This window comes from Anser cygnoides, chromosome 3 (assembly GCF_040182565.1).
Source record: "Anser cygnoides isolate HZ-2024a breed goose chromosome 3, Taihu_goose_T2T_genome, whole genome shotgun sequence".
NCBI lineage: Eukaryota > Metazoa > Chordata > Aves > Anseriformes > Anatidae > Anser > Anser cygnoides.
Window position 1 is genome coordinate 113334718 of NC_089875.1, and position 10165 is coordinate 113344882.

Sequence of the window (10165 nt, forward strand, 5' to 3'; positions counted from 1 at the left end):
TCTTATAGGTCCCTTTTATTGAGAAAACCAATCTAAGGACAGGTAGCCATGTGCTAGAGCAGATTGAATAACTATAATGCATTTATGCTTTACATACCAATCTTCTCAAATTCAGGCACTACTTAACACTGAAGAGGATCCAAATATGGCACATAAGCAAAACGTTTGTTCATGTACACATGAACAAACTACTTTTTATGTGGGACCTACCCAGAAGAAATCCCCAAAACCTAGCATTTACGAATGTTATGCTGAAAATGCCTGGTTATATGACATTAGCTCTTCATCTTGTTCCCAGATGCTCATAAAAGGAACCTAGGACACGAGCCAGCTTAACTGAAGGTGTTGCTAAGTAATCAGGAGGAAGATAGGAAACAGAAACTGTGTGCAGAGATCAGAGGCAGAGCTGAGATCAGAACTGCCAGGTAACAGCGAGGGAGGAATTTCCAAAGATGCAATAGAGAATACAGGAAAGCAACCAGGACCTAATTTTATGAGAAAGGGTAAACAAATAGCAAGAAGTCAGGTATAAGCTAAAAAGAGGATTAAATAAATGAATGAGAAAGATGTGAGAGCAGGAAGAAGTAGGGAAACAGGTGATGAATGAAAGGGGATAGAGGCTAGGGAACAAAATTTGTATGTCCTAAGTATGTATTTGCTAAAGAGAATTAAAGTAGATTTTTTTCTGTACATTGGGGGCAATGAACATTTTAAAGAGCTGGACAGCATGTCCACAACTGTATGTAACAATTAAGACTCATCTAGATTTTGTAGAACCTTGACTTAGGGAAAATGAGCAGCCAGTTTCAGTGATCAAATCAGTCTGCATAAGTCAGGACATAAGTAGCGATTGCCTGCAGAACTTTTCTCCTTTGGATCACTGGTTCACATTTAGCCTGTCAGTAGTAACTGTTTAGGTTGCTACCTGTTTTTTAATAGAATCATAGAATGATACAATGGCTCGGGTTGGAAAGGACCTCAAAGATCATTCAGTTCCAACCCCCCTACCACGGGCAGGGACGCCACCCACTAGACCAGGTTGCCCAAGGCCCCATCCAGTCTGCCCTTGAACAACTCCAGGGTTGGGGCATCCACAACCAATCCAGGCAACCTGTTCCAGTGTCTCACCACTCTCTCTGAGTGAAGATTTTTCTCCTAATCTCTAATCTAATATCCCCTCTTTTAGTTTTAAACCATTTCCCCTTGTCCTGTCATTATCTGATTGAGCAAAGAGTCACTCTCCATCTTTTTTACAAGACCCATTTAAGTACTGAAAGGCCTGAACAAGGTCTCCCTAGAGCCTTCTCTTCTCCAGGCTGAACAGCCCCAGCTCTCTCAGCCTTTGTCATAGGAGAGGTGCTCCAGCCCTCTGATTGCGGCCCTCCCCTGGACCCTTTCTAACAGCCCCACATCCTTCTTGTGCTGGGGGCCCCAGACCTGGACGCAGTGCTCCAAGTGGGGCCTCACAAGGGCAGAGCAGAGGGGGACAGTCACCTCCCTCCACCTGCTGGCCACCCCTCTGCTCTTGCAGCCCGGGATGCAGTTGGCCTTCTGGGCTGCAAGCCTGCACTGCTGGCTCATGTTGAGCCTTTCATCTACCAGAACCCCGAAGTCCTTCTCTGCAGGGCTGCTCTCAATGAGTTCTTCTCCCAGTATGTACTCATGCCTGGGATTGCCCTGGCACAAGTGCAGCACCTTGCATTTGGACTTGTTGAACCTCAGCACCTTGCATTTGGACTTGTTGAACCTCACCGGGTTCCCCTGGGCCCACTTCTCAAGCTTGTCCAGGTCCAAAAATAAACCAGGAAACTCAGGAAAGAGTGCTGAAGCCCGGGATTGAACCAGGGACCTTTAGATCTTCAGTCTAACGCTCTCCCAGCTGAGCTACTTCAGCCCTACCTGGTTTATGGTTGGACAGTGAGAAATAAGTCTCTAAACCCTATTCTGCTCCAGATAAATATCTTTCATTGTAAATACTGATTGATCTATTAAACACTTTTTCAGAGAGGCTTGTTCAAGCTCTTTCTTTATTTCATATGTTCAGATAGAAAGATAGGCCATACAAAGGGAGATGAGGGGGAATGAGGCAGGACATTTCGTAGAATCACAGAATCACAGAATGGGAAAGGTTGGAAGGGACCTCTGAAGATCACCCAGTCCAACCCCCCTGCCAAGCAGGATCACCTAGAGCACATTGAGCAGGATGGCATCCAGGTGGGTTTTGAATATCTCCAGAGAAGGAGACTTCACAACCTCTCTGGGCAACAACCAATATTTCATAGATATTTCATTTACTTTGAAAAAAAAAAAAAGTGCTTTGCTTTTTGTTTGTTTGTTTGTTTTCCCTGCCATATTTCTGTACCACTTTTGTAATCTGTTGTGTTCCACAGCTTGGCACATCATGTCCTGTTGCATCCTGGCATGTCAGTTTAGACTGTGAGTCACAGTGAAAGAACATATGATACATTCTAAGGAAGGTAAAACGAAGACTGAGATTTAAACAGAAGCATATGAAATACAGAAGCAGAAATGGCTGATAAGGTCACAAGATCCTTATAGGTCTGCTTTTACCTATGTTTGGCAACTGTGCATGAGTAGCTTTAGATGGCCTCAAGTCTGAAAAAAATTATGATCAGTCATTAATGAACTAGGAGATGGTAGTTTATTTCAATAAGGAAATAGAAAATGACAAAGAACAAACCACAACCTATTGCCTTGGGTGTCCAGTTTTCTTCTGGATACAATTATTGAATCAAAAAGTTCTGATCTGAGAGCTGCAAAGAGGTAGTGTATCAAGTTTAACCACATTGCCATGGTTCCTATAACATGTGAGCTGTTCTTCCACAAAGAAGAATCTCTTACAACTAGGAAACAGTTACAGTGGGTTCAGTTTCTAAGTATTTCTACTGGACCAATATAACAGGATCACAGGGTATTGCCACATTTATGGTGTTTATCTTCACAAATTCCCTATAAAGTACACAAGTTATTTACATCTTTTTTAAATATAGAAATGAGGTACAGGATCTTGGGTTCCTTCTATCTCATTCAGCTGGCCTCAGTTACTTCCTGGGGTTCCTCTTCCCAAGTCATTCCATTTTTCAGTGAGTTAAAGCACCCAAGGAGTTGTCTGTTTCTGTCCATCAACTAGAGAGAGAGGCTGGAGCAGCTAACAAGCCTGCATAAATGCCTCATTAAAGAGAAGGAATATAGACTAAGATCTGTATCCTCAGAGGTACTTAGCAAACTAACTCCCTGATGGATTAGACCTGTAATAGGAGCCCTACATTGGGCATTGAACCTTGGTTTCATAAATGCAGGGTGAATGATCCTTCTACATGATCATTCTTCTTGACTAATATTCCCTTGCTTAATATTCCTGGATGTTTTAAGCCATGTGGCATTTAGCAAAGCTGAAGGCAACTTTTATTTGCTTGCTCCATGTATTTCAAAGGGAAAGCACATTTTCCAGTATATAAGACAATTTAACTAAGATAGAAGAGACTGTGGTTAGGCCCCATCCTTCAAGAATAAAATTCCAAGCTAATCATATAAAATAAATAAGACGCTCTTGCTAAGACAGAAGTATCATAGGATAGTGAGTGACGATAACACCCATTTTTAGCAAGAGTTGTTGGGCATTTATAGACATTCTTCTGATAAAAGAATATAAGTTAGTATCCAAAAAGAGAACATTGGCTAAAGGAAAGGGTGAATATCTGGCATGTTCTGGTGTAATTTCATTAAAAGCTAGTTTGCCTTCCTATTTGAGAACCTAGGTATAAATAAGACTAATCAGACCACCATTTACTAGGACTTGGATGACTTTGTTGTGAATGTATTTACTGACATTAGATAGCATTACACAATAAAACCAGTCCCACTCATTCAACTAAGAGAGTCTAAAGAATACTTAGCATAAGAATGCTGGACTGACATATATCAGATTACCTAATAGATAGTTCACATGACAGTATTTCAAAGTAGCCTACATGCTCCCAAATTTTGCAATGGGTTTTGCACAAAGGTAACATGGTAGGCCATCAAATATGAATAAAATCAAAATTATTTTTTTCTAATTGTTGTTTTCATTTAATGAAAAAAATATGGAAAAAACAATCTTTTGTATTTGTATTTAACAGTATTTTAACAAATTGCACATGTATATCCTATTTTTGTTCACTGCCATGTACCAGTGACTGGGAACAGATGATTTATGTTTAGAACTAGTACTTACACAGAACTGTTCTTCAAATTCTGATTTCCTTTGTTCCTGTTTACTTAACACAATCAGATTGCGACTATGACAATTCATGCCCAATATATGTTCATTAATATTATTTGACAGTTACTGATTTATGATTTGAAGTATTCGTGAACTTTTTTATTCATAACCTGGAAGAACTTAGATAAGCAGGATTTGTTGATACGGTAAAAAAGGATTCACAAACATCTGTTTCAGGTTCAAGTAGCTCTTCATTTCAAATATGCTTGTACAATATTCTTATTTACAGAAAATTTGAGTTAATGGTTATTCCTTCCTGATTGCCAACTGTATTCTTAATTTGCTCTGCTTTTATCAACATTATTTCATGAAATGATCTCAGGCACAGTGTTAATATTTGTCAGTGTTTTTCTAAGAACAGTTCACCTTTCCTGGAAACCAGGTAAGCAGTGATAACTACAGCGGTTATAACCATGAAGCTTCCTTGAAAATAACCCACGTTATATTACATGTAATTCAATTAACTGCTATGTAAAAGAGATGGAATCATTTATGTCCTGTTTTAAGGATGTTCGTCAGAGCTGCTATTTGCATGCTACAGGCTAGATTCATTTCTCCCAGTTTTGGCTACTTCTATGAACTCAATTATATTCATATCTCAAAGATATTTTAGAATATGTGTTTAGCAATGTTTGGAAACTTATACATCATTGCACGCCTTCACATCAACACTTCAGAACAGTGGAGATAGGAATATATCCAACTTTAAGCACTTGAATTATGTATGAGACAACTTCTAGAACTTTGGTGAACAACTGTGAAAGGAAAAAGGATATATACATATATATTTAGTGCTATCTAGATTTTGGTAAAATATTAGAAAGTACACAATGATGATTTATATCCTTAATACAGAATGAATGGGCAACTATCATCTGTAAATATTTGGTAATATATCTCTATATCACTGGCAGGATTTTTGCACTAGCTGGCACATAGCCTTTCCAATCTATGCAGAAAATATTTAGTAGCAAATGTGTCTTTTCGTGGTCTCAGAGGTCACAATCCTGAGTGCAGTGACTTTTCATATTACACAATCAATGTTAAAACAAGTGCAGGTCACTTAGAACAACACAGACAATTGCTGTAAAAAGTCAGCTTGTAATGCACATAGTCTGGTCAAAAGTTTTCTTGTATTAAATTTTCCCCAAATTCAAACGATCTGTTCTTGGCCACTTCTCTCCTTTTACATTATTCTTGACAAAACTCAAATTCCTTTACTTGGCTGAAGTGTCTCTGAGAGGCTTCCCCATTTGACTTCTTGATGCTGTATTCCAGAATTGCCGGTCACTTAACACATATGGACCCCAGAATATTAGCTTTGGCAGCATCCCCAGGCTCTTTGCAAAATAAGAATTCACACTTCCCAAGCCAAGTGTAAATGGAAGGTTCCCACAATGCTGGTGAATGTAGATTCTCGTAGGCCATTCACATCCAAACAACCAAAGAGCTTAAAGCTGTTGATTGGCAATACCACTTACGGTCCATTCTTGTGGTAAGATGCAAGTTATTAATTTTTCCTTTTGAAGGCATATTGGTTGAACGTGCCAGAAAATTAGGACTTTTCTTAGCCAGTGTTAATAACATGCAGTTTAAGCAGGAGAATTTGAATCTATTCAGTTTCATTTTACTTTGCATGCAAAAAAACTTACTCCTTAGCAACAACTCAAGTATGGTAAAAATAAAGTTTTTTGTGGAATTTTTTGTCTGTGACTTCCTTACCTGCTTATCCAGCAAAAACATGCATTCATTAATCTATCTTGGTGCATGGAGCTGGAATCGGCAGGAAGAAAATCACAAGCAGAGGAAAATTGCATTCCCATATTGGCTCTAAGTTCTCTTTAGCAAACCACCCTTTTTCATCTATATTGGTAGCCTGCCTGCTAACCCCTGACTCAGAGGCAAATATTAAAAGTACTTCTGCCACTGGGCTTTGCAACTTTTCAAACACATATCTCATGATTAAAAACCTCTCATAATGCATTGATGTTCATTCAAGAAGGCAATATTACAAGTCATTTAGGTGTTGTGACCTGAGAGTTACAAATGAAAAGGAAGAGAGAAATTTCTTCCCAGGATTTTGCAGACACATGGCATGCCCTTGAACACCAATCTTTTTTAGCATGTTCAGTTTATCTTCAGGAGGCTCATACTGGGGTTCATTCAGCGGAGATGAAAGTTGCACAGTGGTTCTTCTTTACTGATGGTATAAAGATTCCTGCATGGCTTTCTAATAGGATACTGGAATTTATGCATACATTCAATTTTACAGATTATCTTTATATGCTTAATACTTACATATCCTCACTTTTACATTCAGGAACCCTTTCTGTTGATGCTAGTACTGTATCAGGGTACTGTAGATTGATAGATTGACTAATCTAGGGCTTGATTTACTCTTGTACTGAAACTGACTGAATTCCCATTGATTTCCATAAATATATTCTTCCTTTTAATAGGGAATTGTATATTGGTTATCAACACAGGGTATCACAGAAAAATGGGAAATTATGGAACAATATCCACTAAAGTTTACTTTTCCTTCATCCATGTTCCACAGGCCAGACAGTAAGAACTGAATAAAAAATGAAGCTGAAAATTATGCCTTTTGGATAGTTTTCAAATTAAAGTAAGCATCAGAGTAGGAGAGGTAAAATATTCCTCCTCCAATAGGAAGACTGTTGCAGGATTTATTTTTACTTAAAATATATCCAGATATAATGTATCCAGTTAAAATATATACATAACTCTGTATATCTCCATCTATAGTTCAACTAAAGCTTATGTTTTATTATAATGATATTTCATAACCACAGTAAAAAAGTAACAGTGCAGATTTATTCCAGCTTCTTTTAAACTACATGACTCAAGTACTGATAACAGTCCACAAATGGCAGCATATATCTGAGTGTGGGCTATTTGAATCTGCTTCTTTTCACTATTGATTGCTTATATAAGAAAAATTAGCTTTAATTATGAAAAGTAGTCAAAGACTCTTTTTCAGTTAGGACCACAGAATCATAGAATCATTTAAGTTAGAAAAGGCCCCTAAGATCATCATATCTAACCGTTAACCTAGCACTGCCAAGTCTACCACTAAACCATGTGCTTAAACATCATACCCACTTATCTTTTGAATACCTCCAGGGATGATGGCTCAACTTCTTCCCTGGGCAGCCTGTTTTAGTGCATCACAATCCTTTCAGTGAAGAAATTTTTCCTAATATCCAACCTAAAATTCCCCTGGTGTAACTTGAGGCCATTTCTTCTTATCACTTGGTGCTTGGGAGAAGAGGCTGACCTCCTCCCCTCTAAAACCTATTTTAAGGTAATTGTAAAGTGTGATAAGGTCTCCCCTGAGCCTCCTTTTTTTTCAAGGCTAAATATCCCCAGTTCCCTCAATCACTCCTCATAAGACTTGTTCTCTAGACCCTTCACCAGCTTTGTTGCCCTTCTCTGGACATGCTCCAAGCCTCGATGTCTTTCTTGCGGTGTGGCCTCACCAGAGCTGAGTACAGAGGGACAATCACTTCCCTAGTCCTTCTTGCTGGCAGCTCTATTTCTGATACAAGCCAGGAAGCTGTTGGCCTTCTTGGCCACCTGAGCATACTGCTGGCTCATATTCAGACAGCTATCGACCAATACCCCCAGGTTCCTTTCCTCTGGGTACCTTTCCAGCCACTCTTCCCCCAGCCTGTAACATTGCATGAAGTTGTTGTGCCCCGGGTGCAGGGACCAGAACTCGGCCTTGTTGAACTTCATACAGTTGGCCTTGGCCCATTGGTTCAGCCTATCCAGATTCCTCTGCAGAGCCTTCCTACCCTCAAGCAGATTAACACTCATGCCTAACTTGGTGTCGTCTGCAAACTTACTGGGAGAGCACTCGATCCCCTCATCCAGATCATTGATAAAGATATTAAAGAGAACTGGCCCTAGTACTGAGCCCTGGGGGACACCACTAGTGACCGGCCTCCAACTGGATTTAACCCACTTCACCACAACTCTTTGGGCCTGGCCACCCAGCCAGTTTTTAATCCAATGAAACGTACACCCACCCAAGCCATGAGTAGCCAGCTTCTCCAGAAGAATGCTGTGAGAAACGGTGTCAAAAGCCTTACTGAAATCAAGGTAGACCACACTCACAGCCTTTCCCTCATTCACTGAGTGCATCACCTTTAGAAGGAGATCAGGTTTATCAAGCAGGACCTGCCTTTGATAAACCCATGCTGGCTCGGCCTGATCACCTGGTTGTTCTGTAAGTGCTGCATGATGACACTCAAGATAATCTGTTCCATGAGCTTCCCTGGCACTGAGGTCAGACTGACAGGCCTGTAGTTCCCTGGATCCTCCTTCCAGCTCTTCTTGAAGATGGGCATCACATTTGCTAGCCGCCAGTCAACTGGGACCTCCTTTGATAGCCAGGACTGCTGAGAAATGATGGAAAGCAGCTTGGTAAGCACTTCCACCATCTCCCTCAATACGCTCCAGCCCCATAGACTTGCATACATCCAAGTGGAGTATCAGGTCACTAACCATTTCCTCACGAATTATGAGAGCTTCATTCTGCGCCCTGTCCCTATCTACCAGCTCAGGGGCTGAGTACCTGGAGAACAACTGGTCTTGCTGATAAAGACCGAGGTAAAGAAGACGTTAAGTATCTCAGCTTTTTCCTCATCTCTTATCACTGTTTCCCCCCACATCCAATAAAGGATGGAGATTCTCCTTAGTCCTCCTTTTCTTGTTTATGTATTTATAAAAACATTTTTTATTTTCCTTAACAGCAGTAGCGAGATTGAGCTCAAGGTGGTCTTTGGCCCTTCTTGTTTTCTCCCTGCACAGCCTCAGCCATATACATACACAAGACTGACAACAAACAACAAGAAACCATAAACAGATAAAAGAACAACTGACATTGTTGGAAAACATTATGACACTTTTAGTAACTATAAAGTTACATATAGGAGTAGGAAATGAATTAAAAGAACAGGAGTAGGAAATGAATTAAAAGAACAACAGGTTCTACAGTATTGTTCTGGTTTCTGTGGGGGTTACGTACAAGCAGCACTGTTAAAGGATTCTTTCCTTTCCTATGTGTGAGTTCATTCATTATCTCTTAGCCAAACCGTTTTCCAAAATATGAAGTGATAGAACTAGCTGAATCCCTACAAAGAAATGGGAGCTTATCTGAAAATGATGTTCTGCTGGAAAAAGGAAAGCAAAACAAAACAAAACAAAACAGCATGCATGGGTTTCTTGAAAATCATAACCTAAGGCCATTACCATCTCATAGCCTTTCAATTGTTTGTGTGAGAAGCATTTATGGTCTCAGTCCAATTCCTAGCAGACAGGTGTCCACATCACTGGAATCACCAGGTGGAGATGACTATATTTTTCACATAAAAAAAGGCGATTATAGCTAACACAGTGTAAAACATTAATATAAAGTACTTATAGTTCCCACAGCAGATGTTACAGAAACTTGGAATCCTGCTCACTGGAGAAAATTGTGCCCAGATGCTTGTACTTAAACTTTATGGTCCGAACTCTGCCCTCAGCTGTACACAAAACTCCCAGAGATTTCTGGGCGAGTAATATTCATGTATGTCAGGGCAATGTCTAACTCCTTTCAGAGTCCACATTGGCCTCCAATCATGTTGTGGGACATGAGGTCAGAAACCAGCCTGTATGACATGATGATGTGGATGACAATATTCCAGTAGCTTATAAGAGACCCACCCAACATCAGGGCCAAAATGTACCAAGCATTTCTCAAACAAAAACCAAAAGCCAGATCTCTACATAAGCAGAAAAAAAATAATAAAGAAAGAAAAGCTTGGAAACAAGTTCAGAGTGTGAAATGAATTGCACAAGATGACAGAG

The 10165-nt window shown here is 39.9% G+C and overlaps 1 non-coding gene across 1 annotated transcript; it reads right to left on the bottom strand.

The window, feature by feature from the left end:
* Nucleotides 1–1821: 1821 nt before the first annotated feature.
* Nucleotides 1822–1894, bottom strand: TRNAF-GAA (transfer RNA phenylalanine (anticodon GAA)). The gene has a single exon. It is a non-coding gene; the product is annotated as a tRNA-Phe (tRNA).
* Nucleotides 1895–10165: the final 8271 nt, after the last annotated feature.